Consider the following 11,255-nt stretch of genomic DNA (forward strand, 5'->3'; position numbering starts at 1 on the left):
TACAACTTATTTTTAGTAATTTTAAGATAATCTATTGCACAGACTCTAAAGGACAAGCCTATTACATAAATTTCAAAACTACATTTCATTCTTCACCAATTGTATGGATTATATATCTAGACTTTTCAATCTCCACTATATAAATTCATATACACTAGAATATAGTAGTTGATTTCCTAAATGAAATATTTGATTAAAAACGATTAATTATTTACTTTCTACATAAAGCACTTTACAGCGAATATCTTTAGGATTCTTAAAAGTATTATTGATAATTATAACCAAACACTAAAAAAAAAAAAGAAAAAAAATTGAAATGTGATTTATGTAGCTAAAACTACTTTTCCCTATTTTAAACTTGGGCCAAAACTCACTCCTAATATGTTTGATTGCGTAGGTTTATAATTTTAACAAGTTAAAAAGCAGTCAATTCGAAAATTAGATTTCACAATTTAAGATATTTACGTAACTTTATAAAAATTAGCAAATTTACGGTTTAAATGAAAAAAAGAAATTACAAAGTCAATATGAACGTGAATCATAAACTTGTCTGCGAGTCAAAGATTTCACCCACAATTCTAAAAAACATAAAAAAGAAAAATAAATCCCTAAAATATTGTACAAATTGTATCCATTCACCGAACCCTTATTTTGGTTTATAGTGAGGATTTTTCTCTATAAATACAAAGGACCAACAGAGCAATTGAGAAGAAAGAGAGAACAAAGTAGAGAGATCATAAGAGAGAGGAAATAATAATGGAGTGGAAGAGAGTTGGGTTGGTGGCGATTGTGGGGATGTTGCTGGTGGTCGCTCTGGTCGAGTCCGCCGGCGCCGGCGTCGGAGAGGGAATTCATCTACTGGCAACAGACGGAGTGAATAAAATGAATTACCCAAGAAAGATGGTGAAGGTGGGTGGAAATCAGGGAGGAGAATGCCCTAGAATTCTTGAGGAGTGCACCACTGACTCTGATTGCTGGGAGGTGTGCATTGATTGGAATTGCCGTCCAAATGGCTTTTGTGGTTGATCCTCTCTCTAGATTTGGTGCTTCTCCACAATAATAATAATATTATATTGTGTTGTTATCTTTCTTTTTCTTCTTCTATGTGTTGCAAATAAAGTCCGTCTCTTATTGATCACTTTCATCTAGGACTTAGCGGATTATGTGATCACGATGTGTGACAAACCATATCAAGCGTTATTAATAATATGTAATCTTTAATTAACTTCTATAGCGTATGAAGCACATCCATATTCTTCTATTTTTATGGTTTTAGAACTACTATTGTTATACATGTGGCGCATATTATATACTACAAAATGATCATCTGCTACAGGGTCGGCTTAAGGTATAGCAAGTGTGGCGATCGCCTAAGGCCTCCAATCCGAAAAGGCTTCATATTTTTCATATATATATATATATAATATAATATAATTATCTATTTATTTAATTTTTACTTAAATGTATTTATAATATAAAATAATATATTTTCCATACATTTTATTCTTATAATATTGAAAATATAACTAATAGTTCTAAAAAAAGCTTTAATTAAATGTAAATCTTTCTAGAAAACATATAATTAATCAGTCCTATAAATTTATCTCGATTTTATTTTATTTTATTTTTATTGAGAAGGAAATTGGAACAAAAGTCTATCAAAGTAAGAAAACATGATAAGAGAGGCATGGAGACTCCATTACATCCACAAGGAAAAAGAGACATGTACCAGGAGGCTCTTTGCAAATGTGTAAATCTAAAGAAAAAAAATGCTTGATTATCGAGCCAATCTGCACAAAAATTGACTTCACTATTATTTTGCCAGATACTAACACTGTATTCTCTAAAGATCTGCTCAATATTTAAGACTATTGGACGAAGAACTCTTGATTTTAATTTGATACCTTTCAAATTTTGTTACTTTTATTTTTTCTTCATGGTTAAAATCTTTTAAATTTTATCTAAAAACAAACCCAAACTATTAATATAATCCCCTCAAAACTCTCTCAAGTTTTAGACTCTCTGTATTCTTTTTCTTTTCATTTATTTTTTTCACAATTAAAAATTTTCAACTTCTCTTGAGAAACTATAGCATGAATATATTGGGTTGGTTATACTAATTTTAACTTAATTTCTCCCCAAAATTAGAGTAGAAATCAAAGCTTCAAAGTTTATTATTTGATCTAAATAAAAATTCAAGTTTTTTTGTTCCATTTTTTTTACTTTTAAAAAAATGTGTATTTTATATTGTTCGATACGTTAATATTTGAGATTGTTTAGGTTTGTTTACTTATATATATCAATATAGAATATTAATGCATCTACAAGAGAAAATATGAATCTTGATATAAAAAGCTTAAGAAAAATAAAATATGATTGAATCTTAAAAATGTGCCATCAAAACTTATTGAATCTAAAAAGGATGCTCATGATAAATTTTTTTGAGTGGGAGTAAAAGTATAAAAATGATGAAATAATAGAAAAATTTATAGATGCCAAAGTTTTAAATGTCGGTGTTGATGGAAATGTTGAGGTCTCAATTTTATTGAAATATCGATGGAAATATATGAATAAAAATGTCGATGTCGATAGATATTTTTTAAAAAGTTAGAGAAATTAAAAAATTGTAAAAAAAATATATATTAACAAATAAACACTTTTCTATCTCTAAATAAGTTAAAAATAATTAATAAATGTTAGGTATATATTAGTGATATTTTGTTGATATTTTTCATATTTTATCGATTTTTTTTTGTAATATGATGGAAATGTCGATTTACCCCTGATGTCGCATGAAGATATGAAAATGTCGTGGACATGTCAAATATTCAATATCTTCGTAGGTACAGACAAATCAAAATATTAAATACAAATAGTAGACAATGATATGGTTGAAAATGAAGCAGATATTCAAAAATGAACTTCAACCGGAAAAAAAAATTGTAGATCATATTAAGGCATCCCTTTCAAAATTTTACCTAAGACCACATATCATTTCAAGCCGCCTCTAGATGTACGAGCTGGCCGATATATTGGAAAATATATTTTTCAAGGTTACTGAGTTGTGTTTAAAAGATCCTTTTAAAACTTAAAAAGGTATCTAACAGGCGATGAAGTGAAGTTTCAAATTTTTGTGTCCATTATAGATTGTAGTTGACATGATTATTAAAAAAATTTTGAAATTCATGGAGAGTTGAATTTCAAATATTTGTGTTTATGCAGCGTATTATAACTCTCTTGAAATTAGTAAATCCAAAGTTGTAATAATGTATGATTTATACCAAACATAAGCAAAAATTTATTGAATCAGATGGAAATAAATTTTTGAAAGTGAAGTTTTAGATCGATAGAAGACAAAGATTTAGAAAAAACATTAGTAAAAAAAAAAAGTTTAAAGACAAAAGAAAAAAAATTAGATAAAAAGAGTAAAGCCTACAAGAAAAGATATGTTAAAAGAAAAAAGATAAATTAAAAAGAAAAAAATTATAGTGAGAAAAAAATTTAGAGATAAAAGCAATATTTGAAATATAATTTTTAGAGAAAATAAACAAATACAAAGAAAAATAAAAGTTATAGTGAAATAATGAAAAATAAAGAGCCAAAATAAATTATGAAGATGAATAAAAAAAGTATAAAAGACCAAAATTAAAACAAAGTTTGAGAAAATATTAATTTTTAAGAGAGTGATATATATAACAAAAAGAAAAAAAAAATAGAGTTGAAAATTTTGGAGAGAGAAGTAATAATAAATATTTAAAATATTAAAATTTTAGGAGGAGAAAAATAAAATTGAACGAGAAAATGAGATATAAAGAGTAAAAATAAATTATGAAGATGAATAAAGGTTATAAAAGACTAAAATTAAAACAAAGTTTGAGAAAATATTAATTTTTAAGAGAGTGATATATATAACAAAAAGAAAAAAATAGAGTTAGAAAATTTTGGAGGATGAAGTAATAATAAATATTTAAAATATTAAAATTTTAGGGCGAAAAAAATAAATTTTTAGAAGGACAAAATTTTAGAGTGAAAAAAAGAAATTTGTTAAGATCTTTTATAAAACCATAACCACCAAACCATTGAAAGAAATTTAAATGAGATTTTATTTTAAAATACTCTGTTTTTATCTCCTCCTTTAAAATCATGCAGCAATTCTTTTTTAATTAAAAAATAAAACAAAGGTAACACAAAAAAAATAAACCTCGTAAAAAAAATCATTTTAAATAAAAACTATGTCTTAAGCTTTGAATCCAAATTTAAAAGAATCCAAATTTTTTTAAACAAGATTTATTTTATAAAACTCCTATTTTTTTCAACGTATTTTAACCAAATTTTTAAAGTAAAATATTTTATTAAAATAAAATTAAGTTTATATTTATTTCATTTAAAAAACTCTTCTTTATTAGAAAAAGAAAACCTTTTATTTTAAAACAAATTTTAAAATATCAAAATCTTTATTTTATTTTCAAAACCTTATTTAAAATTAATTTAGAAGATTTTTTTATCTTAAAAAAAATGTTTCTTATTAAAAACATTTTCTTTTAAAAAAGGTAAAAAAAAAAAAAACCTTTTTCTTAGAAAAACATTTTTTTCTAAAAAAACAAAAAAAAACTTTTGATGGAAATAAAAGAATCTATTTCAAATTAAAAGCATGATCTCCAAAGCCTTTCCCTTATTTTAAAAAAAAAATCTTTCCAACGTATTTGATACTTACCGGGGAGGAGATTGTCGGAGTGCCAACGGGCCAGCGGGCTTGGAAGAAACTGTGAAGAAGAAGGTTGTTGTTGCTGTCGTTCCCTTGCGTCGTCGGAGGTCGTGGGTATGCAAGAGAAAAGTGGTGATGATGAGATAAGAGAGATGGAGAGAAGAAGATACGGTGATAAGGTGATGGGTTTCTAACCCTCCTCTATGCATGTATGCACTGTCCCTTAAATACATAAAAAAAATAACGGTAAAAGAAGAAGAGTCAAAAGAAGAGAGAAAAAAAGAGGGAGAAGAAGAATAGAAGGAGAGAAACCAAATTCTTATTTTTAACCAAAACAGAATCTATTTTTTTAATTAAAAAAACCTTTATTTAAAACAAAATTCTTTATTTAAAATCAAATCTTTTAATTTCTTTTATTTTAATAATAAATCAAATTCTTTAAAACAAAATCTATTTTTTTAATTTAATTTTAACTTTTGCTTATAACCAATAATAAAGTAATCTTATAGTATTTTAAATCAAAATAATCAAAACAAAACTTAATAAAACAAAAATTAAATAGTAAAAATTAAAATTAAAATGAAGCCGGACCAAATACGGTGTCTACAAAGATTAAAATTAGAACAAAGTTTGAGAAAATATTAATTTTTAAGAGAGCGATATACTATAACAAAAAGAAAAAAAGATAGAGTTCAAAATTTTGGTGAGAGAAGTAATAATAAATATTTAAATTATTAAAATTCTAGGGTGAGAAAAATAAATTTTTTAGAAGAAAAATTTTAGAATAAGAAAAAGAAATTTGTTAGAGAAAAATACGTAAAAAAAGTATTAGAAGACAAAAATAGATTCTGAAGAACAAAAATCTATTTTTTTTATTTTTTATTTTTTGGTTTTAGAAAAACAAAACAGGTAGAAAATTGAATTGGTTATGAAATAACATGTTTTTCAAAAACTAAAGAAAAAAAAAGTTATCCAACACGCTCTAAATTTTTAAATTTCTTATCAACGTTCATTTTTAAAAAGATCTCACATTAGTCATCTATCCGTCGAATCTATAATAAATTTGTAGCATCTCATTGTTAATTAGGCAAAAACTATACTGATAGAAAATTCATTTATATACAGAAAATATTTTGTTTTTAGCTATTTTTTAATTTCATACATACTAAGAGAAATATGTAGCATTCATGTTAAAAAACAAAAGGAAAAAAAATAAGATAACAGTACGATTTCTTTTTATTGTGTTAGAAGTTGATAAAATCAATGAATAGTGATGTATGCTGCCAACTAAATTTATAAAAATCTTAGGATAATTTCGTAATAATAATAATACATTTATTATTATATAAAAGAGGTTAAAAATATTGTTCGGAGAGAATACATCGAAACTTAAAACATACTCATTCTTGTCATATTTAAGCACAAAGTATCCGTGGGATCCATTGGATGCACGTGTGGCAGGTCGACTTCAACCAAAAAGTTCGGAATTTGTGGTTGGGTTGGGATGTGGTTCTTCAATTTCGATTGACTAATATGAAATTTCATTCAGTTCGACTTTTCTAATATTTATAGAATGAGCCCTGTAAACTATCTGCTTCAAAAATATAGTTGGTTGAATGAGACAAAAATCGTCTTTCTTTTTTCCCATCTATCACAAAGGGGGCCTCAAGCTCAGGGACGAGTTCAGAAACAATTATCTTTTGTTGGTCGTATATGATCATTTTCAACCTATTTAGTTTGAATTACAAAGTACCGTCTCTGTACTGCATCAAAAGAAAAACTAAAAACTAAAGATGAAAGTTAGCTCAAACAAGGCAATGTTAAACAATGACGAGGAATCAAATTAAATCTAAGAGGAAGAGAAAGACTCGAATGTTTGTAATTAAAAAGAAAAAACTAGAAAGAGATCTCTTTATTAGAGTTGGTAGAAAATAAAAAGGTTATAACACTTTTGAAATTTTATATATTTTCTTCTATTTTTTTCACTCTAAATCCTAATACCAGTTAACAAAATCGAAAATAAGTTAAATAAACTATTCAAAAACTTTATTTTTTACGCTTAACTTTTTAAATGATTTCAAAATTATACTTCCTCAACTCTTTCGTTAAAATGAATGTGGAAAAAAGTGAAGCGGTGTGACTTTTCAATAGTGGTACATGTGGTAAGTTTCAATTATTGCCTTATTGTTTTACAAGTTTAATTTTAATCCTTTAACTTTTAAATTTTTTTCAAAACAACCTCACAAGCTTCCGTATTAATATGAAGATGAAAATATGATGTAGCTAAATAGTTTATGAGATATCCTATAAATGAAGTAAATTTACCCTAACTAATTAGCTCAAGCTTTTGGATTGATTGTGGTTTATTCATTTAAGATGCGCATGTTAAACATGATATTAACCTAAAAGCTAGGTTCATTGGTCGTTTAATCATATTTACGATGGTATCAAAGCATAAAGTCCTATGTTTGAACTCTTGCATTATTTGTTTCCTCTCTATTTAATATTGATTTAACTTGTTTGGCCTTGTGCAAAATTTTCAAGCCCACAATTGATGAGGAGTATTAGATATCATATAAATGAATTAAATGTACTCTAACCCATCAACTTATGCTTTTGGGTTAATTGATTATTTTAATCGGTAACATTCAAAAGTGTCTAAATTACAGGGGAAGTAGATTTAAGAGATATAGTTTGGTTTAAATGACGGGAGAAGCCACATATTAGTGAGAAAAAACATGCATGGGTAAAAAATTACAATCTCTTTTATTAATATTCATGGTCCATGTCTATTATAAACCTTTATAAGGTCCCTTATCTTTTCAAGTGAGATCTTTAAGATGCCTCATCGAGATCGTGACCATTTTAGCTAATCGATCTTGATCAAATTTCATTTTTTAATCAAATGTTCGTTTGAATTTGTTGGGCTCTGATACCATAAGAGCCCAAAAGATCTAGTCGTTCAAAAAAAGGAATCCAACCAAGATTCGTGAATCCAAAAGAGGCACCATCTTGAGGGGTATGGATCTAACAAAGGTTTATAATATAAATTAGTTATTGTTCACATTGCCAATTGGTTGGAAAAGTTGAAAGAGATAAAGTTAGTTTGATTGCTCATGATAGGAATATGTTTATGAGGGAAAATTTGTTGTAGAGTAGAGCTGATTGAAAGTATGGGTACACAGTTTAAGTTTGATTGTCTTGGATTTTTTTGCTAGTCTTGTCCTAGCATTAATGTTTGTCAATTGATCCTGAGATAGATGCTTTAAGTTTTGTCACTACTTACTCCCTCAAAAATTTTAATGAGAGGAACAATATTTTACCCAAATATTTAAAATCTCTAAATTAGGTTCCCTTTGCTACTAAATTACGTAACATCCATTTCATTTCTACGGTGACTTAGACTCTTTGATTATTTTATCTATAGATCACCATGACGTATATTTGCATCCTCATTTTAAAATGAAACGTGAATGATAAGTGTTATATAATTGAAAAGTTCAAGGATATAAATGAAAATTGGAACATTTCCCATTGTGTACTACTATTTTACAAGTCATATCCACGTCATTTTTCCATATTTATTTTAACAAAATAATTCACATTGAAATAACTAAAATTTAATGGTAAAACTAAAACTTTTAAAAATTTAAAGGGATTTTAGAAACTTTTCCGTGTATAGGAAATGCTAATAAGATGAGTATCACAAATTGTGAAGTTTGAATTAAACTACAATAACTAATTTGAAAGTAAACCTAAAAATAGACACAAACGGAACTAAATTAATCCAAAATATAGAGACCACACATTCAAATTAAACGTGGACCAAACTGACTAAATTGATATAACCTACAAATTTATTATTTAACCAAAACAATCCCAAACAGACAAATTGAATCACTTTGAGATTATACGACTCAGCTACCATCTAAGAAACGCCACAGTCCACTTGTGTTGCCGTTTACAAAGTAATCTTCGCGGCAAAACGATCACGTACCCACTTCCTATCAGTAACTATTTAAAATGCTACAACTTCAATAGCTGCAATGCACTGCATACTCTAATGACACGTGGCTTCTCATTTGCATGCCTACACAAACGTGGAAGCTCAACCACAACACTGAATCCCACCATGGCAACCACTCCCTCCACTTCTCCCACATGCACCACTCACCAATTCTTATAAATACCAACTCACAATCTCATCTTCTTCAATCCCCTCCACTCTTTTCCATATTTGCAAAAACAAAAAAGAGAGCTTAAAACAAAACAACATTGGCCAGACTCTCAAGCATAGTTGCCCTCTTGGCAGTTGCGCTTCTGGTTGCTAATGCTGGTTGCTAATGCCTACACCTACCGCACCACAATCACCCCCGTGGAGGAGGACGAAGACAACCAAGGACGGCAAGAGAGGTGCCGCCACATCAGGCCCCGCGAGCAGCTCCGCAACTGCGAGAACTTCCTGAGGCAGCAGGGCGGCGACAGAAGAGAAATTTTGGAGAACCAATGGGGGAGAGAGCAAGGCTTGGAAGAGTGTTGCCGACAGTTGAGGAATGTGGAGGAGCACTGCAGGTGCGATGCTTTGGAGGAGGTTGCTCGTGAGGCACAGAGGGAGCAATATGGCCAACGAAGCTAGATTCTACAGCAGGCAAGGATTTTGCCATCCATGTGCCAACTTCATCCACAGAGATGCGACTTCTAACTGCCCTCTGCTTTTTCTAGCAAACAGCACAGTCGTATCTACTATGCTTTTTGTCTTATGTTTTAATAAATAAAGTCCTACGTAGTTTTGGTGTTGAGAAATGCGAGTGCCTTCAAAATTAATATATCAAAAACCAAAAAGTACGCAGATGGGATGAATCATTATCTGTAATCATATTGTAGAGTAGAGAATCGTTCTACAACAGATAACCACAACAAAATATTGATGATGGGAATATACAACTAAAAAGCAATAGCAACACTAACACTGGCCTTCTTATGATGTGGTCACCTTGGAGCAAAGTATTTTCCGATATAGGATATACAATTAGCCAACACTTGTCTTCATATTCTTATGAATTAAACTAACACTTGTCTTCCTATGATGTCCTCACGTGAGGATAGAAGCACACAATGTTCCTTAATACATAGTATATAGTACAATGAAAAAGCAATGGGATATACCATTAAAACACTTGTCTTTTTTATGAATTGTCTTTTTATGAATTAGCCAAAACACTTGTCCAATATTTGTCTTTCTTATGCGTGAAGGGTAAGGAGAATTAACCAACATTTGTCTTCTTATGATGTCCTCACGTGTCTTCTTATGCGTGAGGGTAAGGAGAATTAGCGAAACACTAGTTTTCTTATGAAATCCTCATTAGCCAAACACTTGTCGTCTTATGATATCCTCATTAGCCAAACACTTGTCTTCTTATGATATCCTCATTAGCCAAACACTTGTCTTCTTATGATGTCTTCACGTGAGGGTAAGCATCACACAATGTTTCTTACCAGTTCCTTACCGTGATGTGCTCACGTGAGGGTTTACCACATGATGTTCATAAGCGAATTTTAAGGAAAATATTTCGCTGGTACTTTTAATTTTTCTAGCCTACACACTATAAGGGAACACGAACAACATGTTCTACTGTGCTTTTTACATGGGAACACAAATTTCTACTGTGCTTTTTGTCTTATGTTTTAATTAATAAAGGTTTACATATAGTTTTAGCTCTCCTACCAAATAACTAACAGTAAAATATGAAATAAGTGAGTGAAGTGCTGAATATATGGGAAGCTTCAAAGTGGACTAACTTTTGCAACTAAATATGTAAATGTTTAAACTTCCTTGCATGGATGATACGTGGGGCTGAGGAGAAGCTGTCAAATTAATTAAAATGTCCATTTCCCATTATGGGCAAAATAATCAAGGTAGGCGCATGACACCGTATTCCAATTTTTTCAGCATAAAACCGTAATTTTGATTATAAATCAACTCTACATGTTATAAAAAGGTGATTTGTGCATGTATAACCCAAGATAAAACACAATGCATGGTTTTTGGTATCAAACTAAGCTCAAAATCATTGTTTCTAAGCAGAAAAGTAACGGAAAATAACACTATCGAGCTTATTTTTATCTTTGTAAACAAGATAAATCAAAATGGTATCAAAAAAAGAAACGAGAAAGAAAAAGATTAGGAATATGTTTATGAGAGAAAATAGTGGTAGAGTGTGGAAGCTAGGAGAATAACAAAGAACAATATTGATTGACGAAGAAAAATAAATTTTCATTATCGGATGTAAGAAATCTATTAAGAAACAATGGTATTTAGGTTAGATTGTCTGGAATTTCTTTGTTGTTTCTTTCTCTCCTCTATTCATGCCCTAACATTAATTTTTGTCAATTGATCATGACATAGATGCCCCATGTTTTGTCTGTCCTTCATGGTCTACTACAATCTCTCAAAAAATTTGTTTCCCCATCGATCTTTTGATTTTGATATGAGGAAATTACAATACTTTATCCAAATCACTAAATTCAATTCTCCCTACCGCCAAATTAT

The sequence above is a fragment of the Momordica charantia genome (genome assembly GCF_013281855.1).
Source record: "Momordica charantia cultivar OHB3-1 chromosome 10 unlocalized genomic scaffold, Mcharantia_2.0 BLBB01000010.1, whole genome shotgun sequence".
NCBI classification, from domain to species: Eukaryota; Viridiplantae; Streptophyta; class Magnoliopsida; order Cucurbitales; family Cucurbitaceae; genus Momordica; species Momordica charantia.